Source organism: Parasteatoda tepidariorum, chromosome 9, assembly GCF_043381705.1.
Source record: "Parasteatoda tepidariorum isolate YZ-2023 chromosome 9, CAS_Ptep_4.0, whole genome shotgun sequence".
Classification (NCBI taxonomy): Eukaryota; Metazoa; Arthropoda; class Arachnida; order Araneae; family Theridiidae; genus Parasteatoda; species Parasteatoda tepidariorum.
Window position 1 is genome coordinate 29,120,354 of NC_092212.1, and position 20,221 is coordinate 29,140,574.

The following is a 20,221-nucleotide window of genomic DNA, read 5'->3' on the forward strand; positions in this document are numbered from 1 at the left end:
AATGTAATTAATATATTTAAAAATAATATGACTAGATTTTACTACAACTGATTAAAAATTTTACGATAACAATTTTGTATCTAGGACCTGCAAAAACCAAAGTTCGTCGCCATTATTTTATTTTGATCGCTGAATTTTGTTCATAGTGTTATAAAGACAAATATTTATTTTTTTTCCACAGTTGCATAGTATTGAAATAATAGATTGTCTCACTTAATTTCAAAGTAACAGTGGCCGCTTCAAAGTAACAGCTTTTTTTTCTTGTCTCTTGGTCTTCTTAATATTTTGAAGTTCTCCTTAATTTTTTTCTCTTCTATATTGCGACTGTTTTCGATTTTTTTTCTTTGGCAGAAATGGCAAGCTTTAGCCATTTTGTAAGGGGATTCCAAAAACACATTAAAATGGAAATAGTAAAGCAATACAATATTGTTAGAATTTTTTGCTCATGAAAAATTGCTTACCATCATCAAGGCTCGAAATTAACGGTGGTCTTTTGATCAAAGATCACTAAAAATTAATTCGGACTATCATAAAATAAAAAGCAGTGTTCCCACGTAGCAGCAATCCATGTAAAACAATGAAATGCTGCTTTTTTTAAATTTTATTTAAGGATTTTTTTAATTTTATTTTCGGTTTCACGTTTCATTTGACATTCCCGTGTTGTAATTTTTCATATTAATTTAGCTTTAAAAAAATCTAATAGCAACGTGCAAATGTTTCTATAGAAATATGTACGGATTAGCATTTTCCTGTATTCCATCAGATTCAAAAAAAATTTTAAGTGTAATAAGAGTCCCACTTTTTTTTTATCTCTTATAATAACGGAACAAAAAAAAATTCACTTGCAAATAGTTGATAAACAATCCCTAGCAGCAAAATAACTCGGGCCCTCATTGGACCAATATTCACGAATCTTGACTCAATAAGGGTTCAAAGAGCCATTATTTTCCCGACATTTGCCCTCAATAGAATTGTCCAATTTACCCGATATTTTACAATCACTTTTCAGCCAATATCGCTCCATACAGAATTATCAGATTAATCCTATATTTAATATTCATTAACCAGCCAATATAGGCCATATATTGCCCCCATAAAAGCTGATATTGACCCAAGATAGAACCAAGCCCGAGGGTCCCTGTCCGGGGCCCTTGAGTGTCTCAGTTTTTATAAATTGTCTAAAAAAAACTGAGACTAAACAAAATTGCCTTATATATTTTTTAAAATAAATATATTATATTATATAAAGTGTGTATTTTGCTTTTGTTTCTACAAATAGTGATTGATTGTCTTGCAAACAACAATAATTTGAATAGTTTATCACCAGGGAAACTTATAAAGGCAACTGAAATCTATTTTTCGACGTTCCAATGAAATTTTTATGTGAATTCAGTTTTTTCGGGTCTACTAAAAACAAATTTAAATACATTTAATTCAAACTGTATTTAAATTTGTTCAAATTATTGCATATGTTAAAAATGCCTTATTTTGTGTATGTGAAGTTTTTTAGTTCGATTTTAAGCAGTATGACATGTTATAAGGGTCCAAAACATTTCTTTGATCATGGGCCCTGAATGCTATTAAGACGGCCCTGCCCAACTGTTGCAGCGATAAAATTGTTGCTAGGGACCTGGTGTTCATCAGTCAAATAAATGTTTAAATTTTTAAAGAAAAAGTAAGGATGATCAAACTTCCTGTATGGCCAGACCTCCCAGCATGTTTCAGGAACTTTGTCAAAGAATAGATCATGACTTTCCCTGCCTGAGTGACATTTTATTATTTGATCTCTTATCAACTCTCCATTCATTGCAGGTAGATAAGAAACTCTAGCAACCCTAGAACGAAACTACATGCATGAATTACACTTTGAATGATTGAAATGTTACAATAAAGGAAAGAAAAGGATTCTCTTCTTATTCAATGTCATAAATCAGTATTTCCCAAAGTGTGGTACGCGTACCCCCAGGGGTACGGGAATAGTTTAGCGGGGGTACGCGTTCTTATGCAAAAAATCTTGGAACAAACGCAAATTTCAAAAATTTTTATTTGAAAACCAAGCTTGCCATGAAAATTTACGATTATGTATTTTTCTAATAGCTATTTCTTGCAGACTTAACAGTTAATAATTAGTGGTGTCAACAACCAGTTGTGATTTTTAACTTTTGTGCAATTTTTTATGGTAAAAAATACATTCATTTTTTTTATTAGTGGTACACAGCGTTACTAAAAATTTAGAAAGGGTACACAAAAGTCATAAATTTGGGAAACACTGTAACAAATCATAGGACAGAGTCCTTCTATTTTGAACTTTCAGTTAGACATTTATCATAAAACAAAATAAATAATTGTTTAAGCTCTATCAAAATATGCTCTATAAATTTATTTGATCCATTATCTAAAGGATTCCAATTAATCAGCAAAATAATTTGTATTAATGGACAGCATTGACAAAATGCACATAACATATTCGATTACAAAAATTAATAGCCACTTTTTCTTTACAAGATGCAGGCTCACTTATGATTTTTTTTTTTTTTAAGTATGTTGTTTTATAGGTCATTTGGGTTTTGTTAATTTTATTTTTGAATCAGATTTTTAGTTTTTAATTTCTTAAAGAATCATTTTATATTTTTGAAATCAATAATAATAGTAATAAATAAATAAATATATGAATAAATAAATTAATTAATAAATAAAGTAAATGAAAAGTTTTAATGTTTCCTATTAGTTGATATATTTGTTAGCATTATAAAAAAATTATATACCTTGCAAATTATTCACAAAATGTAAACAAATTAATTCATTTCAAAATTTTAAACGAGAGGGAATGATGTTTCAATTTAATTTCTTGACGATAAATTATTGATGTTTTAATTGATAATATTTTTGATGAATTAAAATAATGATGATTTGAGTCTCACCCCTGAAAAAGTATGGGGTAGTTGGCCTTGCCATCCGCCTTGGGCATTACCACCCCCTCCCCAGTATTTTAATTTGAAGGTCAAGAATCCAAATTCGTCAAAAAAATTTATATGTATTAGGAGAAAGTCTAATTTCATAACTTAAGACGCCTGCTTTAAAAGCATTGATCTTGAATTCTAGTATGCGAAAATCCAATTGTTAGATCTAAATTTATTCACGGTGTTAGCTTTATTAACAGCTTTTGCATTTTATATATTTATTTTATTATGCTGTTTTTATTTCACATTTTTATATTTCATTTTATTAGTAATTTTCATTATGAACTAATTAACTACAATTTTTTAACATTTAAATACCGTAAACCGGGGCGATTCTACCCATCCAGGGGCGAGTCTACCCATTTTAGTTTTATTTAATTTTCACTATTTTAAATTGCAAATAAAAAAATTTTTACCGACGGAGGACTTAGTTCAGACTCTAAGGAAGATGGCGATGTAGTAGTTTGATCCGTTTTTATTTATTTGGTGTCTTTTTAACCGACCTGTTCAAACGTCTTTTGAGAGATTTGTATTGAAAATCAGCAAACTTTTAGTTGGTGCTCCGTAAGTATATTATTATTATTACTATTTTCACTTTGGTTAAGTGATAAACTTATCTAAGACTAAGATTACATTAATTTTATATGAAAAAAAAACAAAAAGAATGTAAGTTTTGGTGTTGTAAACAAAAAGCCAGAATTCGCGGGGCGAGTCTACCCATTCGTATTTAGTTTTAATAAAGCATAATAATATAATTTAGAACTTTGTTTGTATTAAAATTAAGTCATTTTAAATGAATTTGAGTATATTATTTCAATCCTGCATTCATAAATTTATCATTAATAAGAAAATGTATAGGTTAAATATAAATGTAAATATAAAATATGTTTATTTTACCTATTTTTTCAATTTTTATATTACAAAATTAACTTTTTTTATTTAATGCAAGTTAAATAAATTATTATTTATAAATTATTATTACCTCCCAAAAGAATGGGAAAAGGATTTTTCATGATTCCCAATGTTTGAATTTCGATTTTGTTAATAATCTTTAATTATTATTATTTATTAATTATTTAATTGTAAATTTATATTAATTTTAATTTATTTTTATCAACAATAATCAGAAAAAAATGTTATTTTATAATGTTAATGATTATAAAAACAAAACTGTGATCAAAATGTGATAATCGATCAAATACTCAATTTGTGTTATTTTATGAATAAAAAAATGGAATATATAATAAAGTTATGAATTTTACTTCATAAATATCCTATATAGTAACTAAAATAACAATTTAATAGTAAAATTTGATTATTTACAATGTTAACATTCATTTTAGTAGAATGGGTAGACTCGCCCCATACGAGAGATTTGTCAGCAGTTCTATAAAAATATACAGTAACAGCGTAACTGTTAATATTTTCTAAAATCGATTTCACAGCTTTAAAGAGGGATAAATAGCGATTCCGAAACACCTATTAAAAGCCTTTTTTCTTTAATATTTACAAAAGTTTGACCACTTGAAAGTTGACAAACTGAAAAAATGGGTAGACTCGCCCCGGTTTACGGTAATGTAAGAACTTTCGTTATTAATGAACAGTTTATAAACTAAACTTTGAATTACAAATTTTGGAATATAAAATTTGTTATGCATACTGATATAATTTTAGATTTAGTCAACTCTCAGTTTAAAGAAACGTTTGAAAAAAAATCTTGTTTTATTGCCGAGGATGGATAATTTGGGTCTTTTAAATTTATTACAACAGTAGTCGATTAGAGAATAGATGTCTTTCACCTGCATATTTGAAAAAGCCTCCATTTAGGGTTTTTATATTCAATGAATTCAGGTCCTAACCTTTAAGGGGTCCCTAAATTACAGTTAATTATTTTTAATTAAATAAAAAAAATTTAACAAATAAAATTTAATGCAATTTTTTAATAAAATATTCAAACAAGTAATTTAAATTTTTTTATTTAAATTTATATTTTTTGCCACGTGTGCAAAAAGGACCCCAAAGTAAGGCTTATGCTCTGGGCCTCCAGTTCTGCAAATAGGGCTCTCCATCTATTGTAGTCTTAAATTCGTTCTTAGTCACACACGAATATAAATTTAACTGAGTATATTAAGAATATTTCTGTTTACTTTCATTTTAATATTATTTTAAAAATAAATTGCAAAAAGAAAAGAAAAAAAATTTAGTTGAACCAAACCGAACTGACTTGATTAACTTTTGATCTAATGCTCGGATCTTCATGTACTGGGAATCAATCTTAATGATTTGTGGGGTACACTTCATATATGCTAATTGAATAGCACATACGATAATTTAAGTTACGCAATCAGACACAAAGACAGTATTTTCTCTAAAGATCCAAACTTTATTAAATAAATTTTTTGTATTTTTGACTTTTAAAATATAGAGAACATATCTCAGGATTTTTTTAAACGAATTCACATTCATCATTTTCTTTGCTGTCAGCATTCAGACAGTAGTATGTATGCTGTACAAAAATGTGCAACAATGAATCAGCCTTCACCTACACGTAAATAGTTAGATTGATTGAGAGATATTGTAATTAGACAACACTTTGAAAAATGGTTGAAGCCAGTTTTTGAAATGATGGCATATGAATTCCGAATTGTCATGCTATTATCTGTTTACTTTTGTTGCTTTTGTGAAACTCAGAAGATATACGTACCACCTACATTTCTATGGAAACATCAACGCTGATAAGCAGAGTTATATGGTTGAAGATCTTTTCAGAGTTGTCCCTCCTAAATCGTGGTTAGGATCTTTTTCATTATACTTTTTTTTTTGTAAAGACACATTATTAAATTTGTTTTGACATTTTATATTCTTTAGATTTTTTTTCCTTCAATTTTTGATAACTTTTTATGCATAGAAAATGTTTATTTTTACCTTTTATGTCACCGTTGTGCACAACTGCAATAAACACAAAAAGCATATGTCGGAATATGAAAGGATGCTTTTTTTGCAAATAATTTGCTATTTTTATAACTGCTGTGAGTTTGAAACTGTTACTCATAACTAAGGCCCGGATTTTGATGACATTTGCATTTTTTTGCATTTTTGGACATTTTTTGTCTTTTAAAGCATTTTTTTAGATTTATAGGGCATTTTTCCTTAAATTTTGGGGCGTATTTTGCATTTTAATGCATTTTTTAAAGTTTTTTGCTAATTTTTTCCAATTTTTACTATTTTTTATCAATTTTCATTATTACACTGGCTTCCAAACAATGAAGAAAATCTATAGAATATTAACAGGTGAAGCACAATTTTTTCAAATTGAAGAAGAATTGTAAGTAAGTGAGACCGTCTTTTTCAGGTACGCACCTATAGCATCAGTAGACGTTGAAAGAAGCTTCTGCAGGAATGAAAATTTACTTTCAGACAAGAGACGCTCGTTTACATTTAAAATTATCAAAAAACATTTAATAATCCAATGTAATTCTGATATTTAGTAATATTATGAGATGGAAGTTGTTATATCCATTAAAGTTTCTATACAAAATAAAAATATTTTGGTGTCAATATATTTAGGACATAAAACATATTTTTCAAACTTTAATGAACTTAGAACAAGTATTGCATTGCTTTATATTTTTTAAATGACTCATAATAATTTTAAAAACCAAAATATTTCTTTGATTCAATATTTTTACTTTATTTAAGGCATTTTTTGCGCAATTTTTGCATTTTTAAGGGCATTTTTGGCCCTTTTTAAGGGCATTTTTCGCACTTTTTAAGGGCATTAGTTTAGATTTTTTAGGTCATCAAAATCCGAGCTCTACTCATAACTGTTATTAGGTAAAGTTTAGTCTATCTAAGGCCAGTGCTGTCCACGCTTAATTTGAAAATGGCGCAAAACATCAATATGGAGAAAAACCATAGTTTTGTGTATTTAAAAACTTACTCCAATGCTGCATTACCTGGGCTCATAAAAATTTGTAAAAACTAAAAATAAGGCAGTAATTTTGATAATTTTCACCGAGGTAAGAAAATGTCGCTAAATCAGCGAGTTTAAAAAAGTTTAGTAACTTTCAAAATTTTTAAGTTTTTTTTTTATCAGCTTTAAAGCCTAGATAATTCTTCACTGCAAGATTATATACATAGTTCAAAATCATAGCATTGCTTCAAGTGTTAGTCACTTAAACTATGGCTTTTTTTAAAATTTTTTTTAATTTTCTTTGGTGACAGAGCTTCGAAAACGCTGTTTAAGGGCGATTTCGACAATTATTTTTCATTCCGAAACATTACTCTTAATACATATTGTTCAATTTATTATTTTTTTTCCATAATGTTGAGGTAATTTTTAGAATTGAATTTTAATTTGTTGGTTTCAAAGTTGCGCACCTTTGTCTCAGGAAGATTACTAAAATTGAAATTTTTGAATTGAATTGAATGAATTGTATTGAAATTTTTGAATCTTTATGTCATTTTTTACAATGTCGCATAAATTAATTTTCTTCTTTACAAATTAGCATAAGTTTTGCATTGAATTTTGTTAAATTAAGTATCCTCTAATAACAGGTATCGACACCGAACATAGTTATGTAAGATTAAAAGAATTTGCTTATGGACAAATAACAAATGTTAAAAATATATTAACAAAATATATACCAAATATATTACAGTAGCAATATTTGGGCAATGTAAAAAAAAAAAAAAAAAAATTGATAATACAATGCAATTCTGATGTTCCTGATGATTGAAATAAAAACTGATAAATTCCAGTTAATCTTTATCCATTTACATTTTATAATATTTATAGATTATATAGTTATTTTAACTATTATCTTATTTTTTTGCCAAATTTATAAATACAAATTACGATTTATAATTTGCTAATACAAAAGGCGTAATTATGTCTCTATACTTCATTCATTTTAAAACAAATATCAGTCAGATTGAAACATAATAATAGCGAGTTATTCTTCAATCAGCTGATAATCGCAGCTATAATTAATTAAACGGAAGCATTTTTTTCTTCGTTTGAACAGGATGCACTGTATTTTTCAGGAAATTAAGCGGTTTCTATGCACAGCTAAAATAAAACAAACATTCTTTATCATTAAATTCGCTTTTATAATTCTGCTATGCGTCTAAAATATATATAACAAACATCAGTAAAGAGTATTTAATGGTCAAACGAGTTATCTACACTATTTAGCTGCAAAAATGTTGAGGCATAAGTTACCTTAGAGAATCCATTAATTTTGTATAAGAAATTTTGTTGACTTAATTAGATATTTGAGGAAATTCTACATTTGTATTTTCAATGATTTAAGAGCATGTGTTGAAATTATCTGACATATTATCCTTGTTTTATTATTTTACTTATTTATTTTTACATTGTCTTATTTACTGTCTTGACATTATAAGATACAAAAAAGTAACCACAAACTAGGTTTTCGATTGAAATTTTTAAAAAAAAAGCCTGAAATGGAATTTAAAAACAGTAAGAGTTTAGAAGAGACTTTCATCTTGCAAAGGAATGATAATGATGGAAGATGATATGCGTCGTTATTTTTAAAAGTAAAATAAATTTTAAAAAATGGGAGAAAAAAAAGAATGAATTGATAGCAATTTTAGCAAGATATAGCTACTTTTTTCTTAATATTTATAAGCAAACATTAAAAGGAATATCATTTGTGGTTAAAATAATCAAATGAATTTAAGCAAAAATATGTTATAGCAAAAACACATTTTTTTGAAAGTGCAATAATTTCTAATGACCAAAGATTAACTTTTTGACGCAAATGGGATACAGTTATCCTTTTATGTATATTTTTTTCTGCGGCTTTAATTAAAAGAAAAAATATATTTGGATTTTCTAATTTTATAAAACACTCTAATAATTGCGAAAAAACTATGTTAGATTATCGGAATCATATTTGTACTTAAATATAAAATCCAAAAAAAGTAGCTCGAAAAAAAAATTTTTTTTTCATTCATATATTCAAAATCTTTTTTAATTTATTTTGTAAATTAGAGAACATTCAGAGATGAATAACTCTTTCTCTTCCATCTACATAACTGTAAGTAAGTGCAAATTGGAAACATTTTTGTTTCGAAGCGAGCCGTGTTTGATCTTTGGAAGATTTTACCTTTAACGAAGAAAAAGAGATCGGTGTTTCAGGCTGTATTTCCTAACCATAAATTATTAAAATCTTATATTTCTTACTGATTCTGAAAATAAATTAATACAAAATAAAAAAAAAGTATGAAAAATATATTTTATATAAATTCCGTCAAAGGGTTAAACAACTTTTTATTTATTTTCCAAAATAATCTTTATTTTCCAATATAGGTCCTTTATGAACATGCTCCGAGGTAAGGCTCCTATACTATCAGAGCTGACCTATCAAGAAACATTGGAGCAAACAAGTTCGCAAGTTAACGTTATTTTAGTATTCGTTATGTTATTACAGAGATGCCAACTGCTGCGGACACGCCAAAATAATTAAAAAAAACTGTAAATAACTACAAAGTAAATTTTGCAAATAGTTGACAATATTTGCTTGCTTTTAAAAATGTGAAACATGTAATAAGTACTGTAAAGTGGTGAATTATATAAGCCTACGCAATGTTTAGAAATAGTGGTGGATTAAAATCTACTAAATCGAACTTATGAAACCAAGAATTACAATTAATAAACTACCACTTGAAAATATTTATTCGCTGTGCTCATGTTAGCTCTTTGCTCCAACAATGAATGATAAGTCGGCCTGTCTAATTCAGGGGCTCTACTCCGAGGGACTAATATTGGGATGTCTTGATTTTTTAATAATGGTCCTAAGCAGCGTCAATATCGGCCTATATAGGACTTATATTGGTTGAATAATGATTACAAAATATTGGGTAAATCGGACAATTCTATATAGGGTCCATATTGGAAAAATATCTGCCCTTTGAACCGTATGGTACTAAGATTCGTGAATACTGGTGCAATGCAGGTCCAAGTTATTTTGCTACTAGGGTATCTGAGAATTGCACCAATGAGAACATACATACACTTCGCGAATTAGCCATTTTTCACGCCAATTCTATGCCAATCATTGGCATCACGCATAATATTCAAAAATGCAACAGAATTGTTATCAAAGCTAATATTCAAAATATGTAAAGATTATACAAAAGATTATACTTGGCAAGATTAATATGTTGTCACCGTATGAAACGTTAAGACCTAAAACAAGAGTGAAAGTATAGCAGAATGATTTTACTGCCATGAATACTAATATTATTAATAAAATAAATTATTCGTATTTTTACATGTCTGCATTTAATTGTTACTTTTTACTTTAAAAAATTCATTTCAGTGACGCCAATGCGTACAAAAATATGGAATTAATTTTTTGTTCGATTATTTCTCATGAAATATTATTAAAGGTGAAATAAGTCCATTCGGAGCTAATTTTTAAAAATTTTTTTTTTATTTTTTAATGATTTTAAGCATCACAGTTGCATATTAAAATTTAATCATATTATACTATTAAGAACATCACCCAGAACGAATAAATTTTGCCCAAATTTTTAAATTCATTCAATCACTAAACCTCTAATTAATCTCGATCTTTGAAAAGATGAACTTGTTCCGCTTTCAAACATAACGTATAATATTGTGTTTTATAGCATTTAAAATTTTTAAGAATTAATTTCCATGCGAAATTTTAGAATTTTTCGCTTGATATTTAATGTTTAACTGCCTGCATCGATTATGGGCTCCCGGAATGGGAGATCGCCGTGACCTCCCAAAAATATTTCACTATTTGGGAAATTTTGCCCGGCCAATCGGCACTTTTAGGACACACACACACTTTTTCTTCTCAGAGTGGTGTTTTTTACATAATCCAGAATAAATCTTATTTTTTTACTTCGTTCAGGTAGAACGATGCTAAATGCTCATCTTTCAATTTCAAAAAAAAAAAAAAAAAAAAATAAANAAAAAAAAAAAAAAAAAGCAATTACTGCAGGTCTCAAAACCTAGAATATCCTGCTTCTTATTCGGTATAAAACGATATTTGTCGATCACCACATTATTTGTTATTCGTCTTATGAGATAGTAATAAAAATACCTAAGTCTTCATATTATCTGCGAATAAATTCATTAATTAAATTTTTTTAGATTCATTTATAAAATGGTTCCTTAATTGTTTTATGAATTTACTAGAATAAAATTAAGCATAAAATCATTAAAGCAATATTGGTGGAAAAATTAACATAATTTGAAAATAGTAGCATCAGGTTTTTTATTAAAGCAAATGAATTACATCCTTTATAAATACTTTATTCTACAAAGATTACAACTTTTTACCGTCCTTTTTCAAATTTGGCAAATAAATGTATTTTAAAAAATTTCAATTCAATATGCATTTACTGAATTGAATATCTCATTGTTCATTTCTCAAATGGTAAATAAATTAAACTGTTAAAAGTTCTGTTTATTTTTATACAAAATTATTTCGCTTCGGTCATAGCAAATCCTTTACAGTTAGTAAATTTAATTTAGAGATTAGTCATATGCTTGTTGGTTGATACTATATTAAAAAAACATACTAATTTTATGCTGCCACCACATTTTTTTAACAAGTTTTTTTTTTCTAGTGGTAGAGAAATAAAAATTGCATCGATAACTGTAAGCTTTTATTTCGTCAAAACCACGATGTATAATAGTATTTAGTAGTACAGTTTTTTGTGTGTTGAAATTAATTAGGTATTTATGATCATTTAAATCGGAAATCGTTATGAAGAAATCTTCACAAGAAGGCATTGGCCCACTCTGGGCTGTCTGGCCAACTATGACGATGATGATCAAGAATATTTTAAATCAAGTTTATTAAATGAAGTTTAATAAGAATTATGGCTTTTTTTATGATTCGGTCCAAATAGGAATTTCATTCTGCAAAATCTCAACTACTCCCCTAACAAAAATCGAAGTTCGCGGCGCTGCCTGGTAGCGATATAACTAAATTACAGTAATATTATAAAGATTTTTAAGCATTTAAAAATTATAAAAATAAAAACCATTAATGATAATATTACATAAGGAGAATGAATCACAGTCATACTACTTAAATAACAGTTATAATATATAGTGAACATTTCGTTCACTATATGCGGGAGTTCACTATAAACCATGTTCACTATAACGGGGTTTGACTGTACAAGTAAGCGTTTCCCAAATGGAGTTCCTCAGGATCTTCACAGAGATTCCGAGAATTAACCATTTATGATTTCCGAGGCCTGGAATTAAATTTATATCTGATTAATAATGCAGCTCTTATTTAACATTTATGAGAAGAAGAAAAAAAAAACATTAGTATTTTGTATCGAATAAAAATAAGCAAATTCAACAGTGGAGTATGTTTCTTTTATAGTCAGTCACAAATTTTTTCCCGTCCTCTTTCGTTCTTATTTTAAAGGAAACCGTACTTCAGCTTATTTATTTTTCAGCTTATGCATGCAGTAAAATCAACTTAAGAACGAAATCAGATGTCGCCCTAGACCTGTTAATTCAACTGTCTGACATACAACCTAATTTTTAAGACTATTTTTTATAAATTGATATGTTGATAATTTTTTTTATTCCTCATTCATACACTTAAGATTTTGATGATAATTAATAAAATTTAGATCATTAATTATTTTCAAAACAATTAATAGTCTTTCGTAATTGCTTATGAAATATATATATAAAATCTCAGATTTCCGTTCCGCCAAAATAAACTTTTAATCATTTAAAGTTCCGCAGCCAAAAAAAAAAGTGCCAACCGCTAATATATGCAACATAAGAATCCATAGGTAGAATATGTAATTTCTCTGGTTGGATAAGTATTGAAATTTAAATTCGTATAACCTGTTTAAAAAAAATCTAGAACTTAAAAAAAAATTATTACACAGAACATCAGGTGTACATCCGGTTTTAACAATAACCGTTTCCAAATGCCACGGCTCTACCGGAAGTAGATCTACTATCCTGCTTACACTTTCCCATCTGCTTATAAATGTCTGGGCTGATATTGTACCACCTGTACTACTCACCTCTCTCTCTTTCATATTTTCTATCGGTCACCTGGCACAAGAATTTATGAACTGTGCGNTATACGGGAGTTCACTATAAACTATGTTCACTATAACGGGGTTTGACTGTATAAGTAAGCTAGTAAGCGTTTCCCAAATGGTGTTCAGTGGGATGACCACAGAGATTCCGAGAATTAACGACTTTCTTTTTAACCATTTATGATTTCCTAGGCCTGGAATTAAATTTATATCTAATTAATAATGCAGCTCTTATTTAACATTTATGAGGGGGAAAAAAACATTCGTATTTTGTATCAAATAAAAATAAGCAAATTCATTAGTGGAGTATGTTTCTTTGATAGTCAGTCTCAAATTTATTTCCGTCCTCTTTAGTTCTTATTTTAAAGGAAACCGTAATTCAGCTTATGCATGCAGTAAATTCAACTTAAGAACGAAACCAAGCTGCCGGCCTAAACCTGCTAATTCAACTGTCTGACATACAACCTAATTTTTAAGACTATTTTTTATAAATTGATATGTTGAAAAAAAATATTTTTTCCTCATTCATACACTTAATATTTTCATGATAATTAATAAAATTTAGATCATTAATTATTTTCAAAACAATTAATAGTCTATCGTAATTGCTTATGAAATATATTTATAAAATCTTCAGGGTTCAAAAATTGATCATTTAAAGTTCCACAGCCGAGAAAAAATGGCAACCGCTATAATAAGCAACATAAGAATCCAACGGTAAGATATGCATTTTCTTTGGTGTTGGATAAGTATTGAAATTTAAATTCGTATAACCTGTTTAAAAAAATCTAGAACTTAAAAAAAAATTATTACACAGAACATCAGGTGTACATCCGGTTTTAACAATAACCGTTTCCAAATGCCACGGCTCTACCGGAAGTAGATCTACTATCCTGCTTACACTTTCCCATCTGTTTATAAATGTCTGGGCTGATATTGTACCACCTGTACTACTCACCTCTCTCTCTTTCATATTTTCTATCGGTCACCTGGCACAAGAATTTATGAACTGTGCGTCTTTCGAGAAAATGTTAACTTCAGTATATTAATCTGATATATGTCTTATCAAAGTACACTACTCTACAATAATGGAATCATTTTTGTTATATTTCTCAAGAAATAATCAGAGGTTTATTTTGTAACTTTAGAGTTGTTTAGTTCATACGATTTTTCATACTTTGCTATAATCAGTTGTTCTTGCTGTTTGGTTATAAGTTATAAGGTAGTGTAGTTTGCAAAACTGGAAAATAAAATTTGTGGAAAATCCCTGTTAATTTTGAGCTTTATTTTAAAAAATATAAAACTACGCAGAACTTTTCTCGAAACTTTTTAAGTTTTTAAGATATTTAAATAATATTTTTTTTATTAGTTGCCAAATATGATTTACCACAAAATTATAAAAAAAAATTATTTAAATATTTTTTCACTCACGTGTAGTACCAAAAAAAAAAAAAACTACTTTAAATATCCATATCTTGCGTAGTTTTAAGCGAACTTTTTTCAAATTTTAAATCCACAAGTCCACAATATTATAAAAAATTAATTTAGGCTTTCAAAATGTTATGCTGTTAATGCAAGTAAAAAAACCAAAGTAATCAATACAAGTTTCAAGCTTATTGTTTAATTTTCTGAATAATATACTAGTTTTCATTCAGAATTCATTGCCAGCCCCTCAAACATCAGAAAGCTTTAAAGTTTAAACCTTACAGCAAAGTATGAAAAATCCCACGAACTCTCCAAGTAACAAAGTAACCCTCTAAGTATTTTTTGAGAAATTTAAAAAAGTGAAAGTTTCTCTTCCATTATTATAGGGTAGTATATTTCTTAAATATCGAACTGAAGGACATCTGATGGATGTTTAATGCTCTTTCTGAATATTACTTTTAATAAATTCGCATATATTTTTATTTATTCATTAATTTAAAAAAGGAAAACAATTGTTGCATTTTACTTTAATTGTCTATTTCTCAAAGCAAAATTTTTTCCAAAAAATGAAAAAATGTTCGAACCAAAAAAAAAAAAAAAATTTTAATGTAGTGCTTTATATTTTTAAAAATCGGTTTTACAAACTCATCTTTAAAAATGTCCTGTTTAAAAATCTGTTAAATTGTCACTTTAACAGATTTTAGATATCCGTGTTAAAAAAATTCACATTAAGATAAGTTAATGTCATTTTATTTTAATTACTTATAGCTTTAATCAAAATATTTACGTAGATTTATAAGATTCACTCACTTCCAGGTAATTTCGTAAAATATGAATTTCATAAAAGGTCATATATCTTTGTTTTCTCTAAAATGCTGATATTTTTCGCGAAAAACCAATAAATTTTGCTATGTAAAGGAATTATGTTCATAAAAAATATTTATAAAGAAAGATTGCTCATCATATTGCTCATAAAAATTATTTTTATATGCGTCTAATTGCAATATTCATTTTAAGTAAGTCATATTTTTTATGTATAATCCTTTATGCAATTCAATTATAAAGTCAAATATGAAGACTAATTAATTTTTGGTGATTAAAAAGGTAATTCAATAATAAAGACAAATATTAAGACTAATTCATTTTTGGTGATAACATTCGAGTAGTCAAGTGTTATCTTTTCGTTGTGAGGAGTGGCAAACTATAAAAATTGAAAACTTCCCAACCAAAGGGCAACGAATTTTTATACATATATATTTGTAAAGTTATTACCTTCTTACAAAAAATCTTTGTCATATTTTTAATATTAATAATAAATTATAACAATGGTAATTAATTTTAATAATTTTAATATTAAATTTTATTATTATAATTTAAGTTTAATATTATTTAACCCCCCCCCCCAATAAACTTTTATTAAAATCGAAAAATTTTCTACATGAGCTTATAAAACTAAGTTTTCCTGAAATTACTTATCTAAAAAAAGAGGGAAAAAAAAAAAAGAAATAGTCATTATTATTCTGTATTATTTATTATACTAAGAACCAATTTTTCCTTAATTAATTGGCATGGAATCAATATTAAAAATCAAAGCAAAAGTTTATGCTATAAAATTTTAAAAATTGGTCTAATAGATTCGAAATATTAAAAATTTGAAAATAAGATTTTTCATGAATAACGATATTAAACGTTGTTTAAATTTTTATAAGTCAAAAACCGTGCGATTGATATGTTTCGATTTGTAGTTTTTTGGTATTTAAAATTGTGCAAAAATGTTTTTACTAAATATCCAAACAAGAGCAAAAATTGAAACTCCAAATAAACTCTGTATTTTTCTTTTTTTTTTTAAAATTAAAACTGCTTTATTTACTTAAACATAAAAAATAGACGTCTGGCAATAGTTTGTTTTAATAATTAAAATTTATCCTCCACTCCCCCTCCAATTTGCATTCTTAGTTTATAACATTGACTTCTTTTTAATTTAAGACGCATTTTTCTATAAAATTAGAGTACACTATTCATGATCATTATTTGAATAATTGAAATTAATTTTCCAGAATGCAAGCTAATGGTAATTATTTTAAATCACTTTCGTTTAGCACGCGATACATCGTAATATGTACCAGAAAATTGAAGTCTATATTAGTTTAATTTAAAAATTTTACATATTTTACAAATTATAAAAATAAATTATAATTTAAACACAGAAATATGCAATATAGTGAAAAAAAAATATTCGAAAAAATATTTTCGAAATGCTACACCTAAATCTTGCAGTATTATCTCTTAAAATAAATCTTTTTTTTTTTTNTTTTTTTTTTTTTTTTTTTTTTTTTTTTTTTTTTTTTTTTTGACAATTATAATGCATAAGATAATAAAAACATTTTTCATTGACCAAAAAATAATTTTTTTAAACTGAAATTTTACTGAGAAATAAAAAATTAATACTTTTTTTTTAAAAACAAAGCATATTCATTAATTACTCAAAATTCTTCGTGCAATCTTCGTGCAATAATTATTTTTAAAAACAATAAGTGTATTCCTGGTACAATATTTTTAAATTAATCTTCCTTATCTTTTTTTAGTGATCTAGTAATTTCCTATCTATTTCTTCTAATGCGTTGGTTCTCTTTTTAAAACAACAAAAAACAGAGGTCGAAAAAAACATTTGAATTCCGAGGAGAAAAATATAAAGATTTTATATTTCTCTCCTCGTATAACAATATAATCAAAAATAAAGCAAACGTCACCAGATAGCAGCACCATGCATTTCAAAGAAGAAAGACGTGTGTTCAACATCGGTTCATCATATACGAATAACAATAATGTTCAACATATACGAATATAGAATATTTTGATTAATTAGCCAGCTGTTGCTATTTTCCAATCGGTCATTTTATTATTCTTATTACATAATTTTATAGTAATTGTTAAATGAACTGAATTAAAAATCTGAATAACTCTTGAACTTTCTCTTGCTAAGAGATATAAAAATAAAATAAAAAATTACTAGATAGTAACACCATAGTAGTTTTAAAAAAAATTGCCAGTTTTCAGTTATAAATTTTATTATTCTTTAAAATTCCTTTATTGCAGTACAAAATTTTTAAATTTACATCAATTGCATAATATACAAGATTTTAAAATTTCCCCCCAATAAATTTAAATTCTTATCCTTAGAAGGTCTGTTTCGCCTATTTTTCATTTAAATATGCATTCGAAAATTTAGCTCTGATATCAACTCAATTAAGACTTCAGTTAATTAAAGAACTCACTTTTGCTACTCATTTTCTAAAATACATAGTGCTGCTATTTAGTGGGCTTTACGTTTAAAAAATAAATTCTTCATTTATATATGCGCGAAACACCACTAGATAGCAGCACCATATATTTTAAAAAAAGCAAGAGAAGTACTAAAAAAAAAAAAAAAAAAAACAACAAACAAAATATTATNAAAAAAAAAAAAAAAAGAACTACTAACGAAAAAGAAGTAGAAAAAGATAAAATAAACTTGACACCTTTAGACATACCTTTTTACAACTATTAATTCTACTACTTTCAAAACAATATTTTATTATTACTAATAAAATTTTGTACATTAACCTTTGAATGGTATTTGTAAATGCGACTTATAACATTCTGTTTAGTTAACACTTTTTATAATGATGCTCTTTTTTTAATAACTTTATCAGTTCTTATTGAATAATCTGATTCTGATGATTTGATAAATTCTCACTCGACATTCATTATCTAGCATGAATTTTAAAAACTAATAATTTTATGACCTCTATTATTACAGTTATTGGCTTCACTTTTGTGACAGAAAAATAATTTAATTACTTCACTTGATTTTTTTTTCTATTTGATTTAATCTTAATATAAGAATTACGCTTAACTTTTTCAAAAAATTTCGAACTAGTGTTTGAGTCCCTATTATTTTTATTTTCTTAGCCGCTCGCCCACATGCCCTCCCCCCTTTTTTTGCTTGTTTTATTTGCATTTCTTTCAACGAAAAAAATTAATTGCAGTAGTTTTGGAATTTTTTTATTTACTTTTTATTTTTATTTTGCTACCACCTACTTTTATGTCTAAAAATACGAAGAAACTTGATAGTTTAAAAATAATAATCATTTTCTAAAATGTATAGTGCTGCTATCTAGTGGGTTTAAATTTGTAAAATAAACGCCTCGTTTATACATACGCACAAAACTCCACTAGATAGCAGCGCCAGATATTTTTAAAAAAGCAAGAGAAGTAAAATGCGAAAAAGAAGTAGAAAAAGAGAAAATAAATAGACAGGATTTCCTTTTTACAACTAATTATTTTACTACTCTTAAAACAATATTTTTTTTATTACTATTAAAAAGTTTTTATATTAATCTTTGATTGTTATTTGTCAATGCGACTTTATTATAAGGCTCTACTCTCGTTTCTTAATATGCGAAGGAACGTGGTAGTTCAAAAATAATTTAATTAATTTTCATTCAATTAGTCGATATTTGTTTTTGGCTTGTTTTTTTTCTTCCATGAAATATATTATTATAATCTCAAAACGGGGGACAAATATTTTCTCTAATTTTTAGGAAGATAACATAACTACATAGTCAGCCTTAATTCTTTTTTCAAATGCTTTTCGTTATTATAATTATAATCTCATTACCTGCGAATCATTAATGAAACTCTATCGCAACATTCACAATCAAACTAATAAATTTTGTTGCATATTTAAAACAATTTTAAGAATAAATTATTCGAAAATATTTAATTTATTTGCTTAAAGTATTATTGTAAAATAAATGGGATTTTTTTGAAAAAATACTTAATTACATCACTTGCATCACCCATTAGCATTGAAATAAAAATAAATATAAAGTTAAAAATCAATACAAAATTTTCTATTTCAAATAAAGTTATCAGACATCCAAGATAAATAAATTTCTCCGAAGCCAATTTTATGATAATGGTTACAAGACAAATAGAACAAATGAATTAAAATTTAACAGAGTTACATAAATAACAAAAACAGTAAGAAAATTTTAACCATTAGTGATTAGAACTTCAGCTTGTCTACATATTCGAATTCTTTTAGAAACCTACCTATGAAGAACTTCACATACCCCCTCATACAACCTATCGAACCTATACTACCTATATACAACCTATATTAACCTTGATAAATAGTTTTACTATATTATCAGCTAAAAAAAGGGGGTATAGGATAGTTTTTACTACACTTTTCGCAATTTCAGTGAAATTTTAATTCATAACTGCAAAGAAAATCTCCTGAAAGATTTCTTTCCTGGGCAAATGAAAAAGGGTCTAGTAGAATAACATAATAACATTCCTAAACAAATTTGACCTATTTTAATGGTAAGCACATTAGATAGACAGGAGATCAAGTTAAAGAAGTTTTCATTCCTTTTATTACATAGGATCAATTTGGGCAATTTATTTCTTACTAGTAGAAGTCTCTTTAACATGTTCATCCTATTTTGTTTGCTTTTACTTTATAATTTGACAACTAGATGGCGATAAGAGATAACGTTTTGTTTTCATAATATTTTCTCGTTTTTTATAATATAAACCCGCATTTTATGAGAGGTTGAAATTTATTTGCATATTTTTATAATATTTACGTCGTCATTTGTAATAAAATGTATAAATATTTTAGAAAGAATAATTGTGAGCATAATTTTATCTAATCTAATCTAAATATAAAACACTATTTTCAAAACTGTATGATTTAT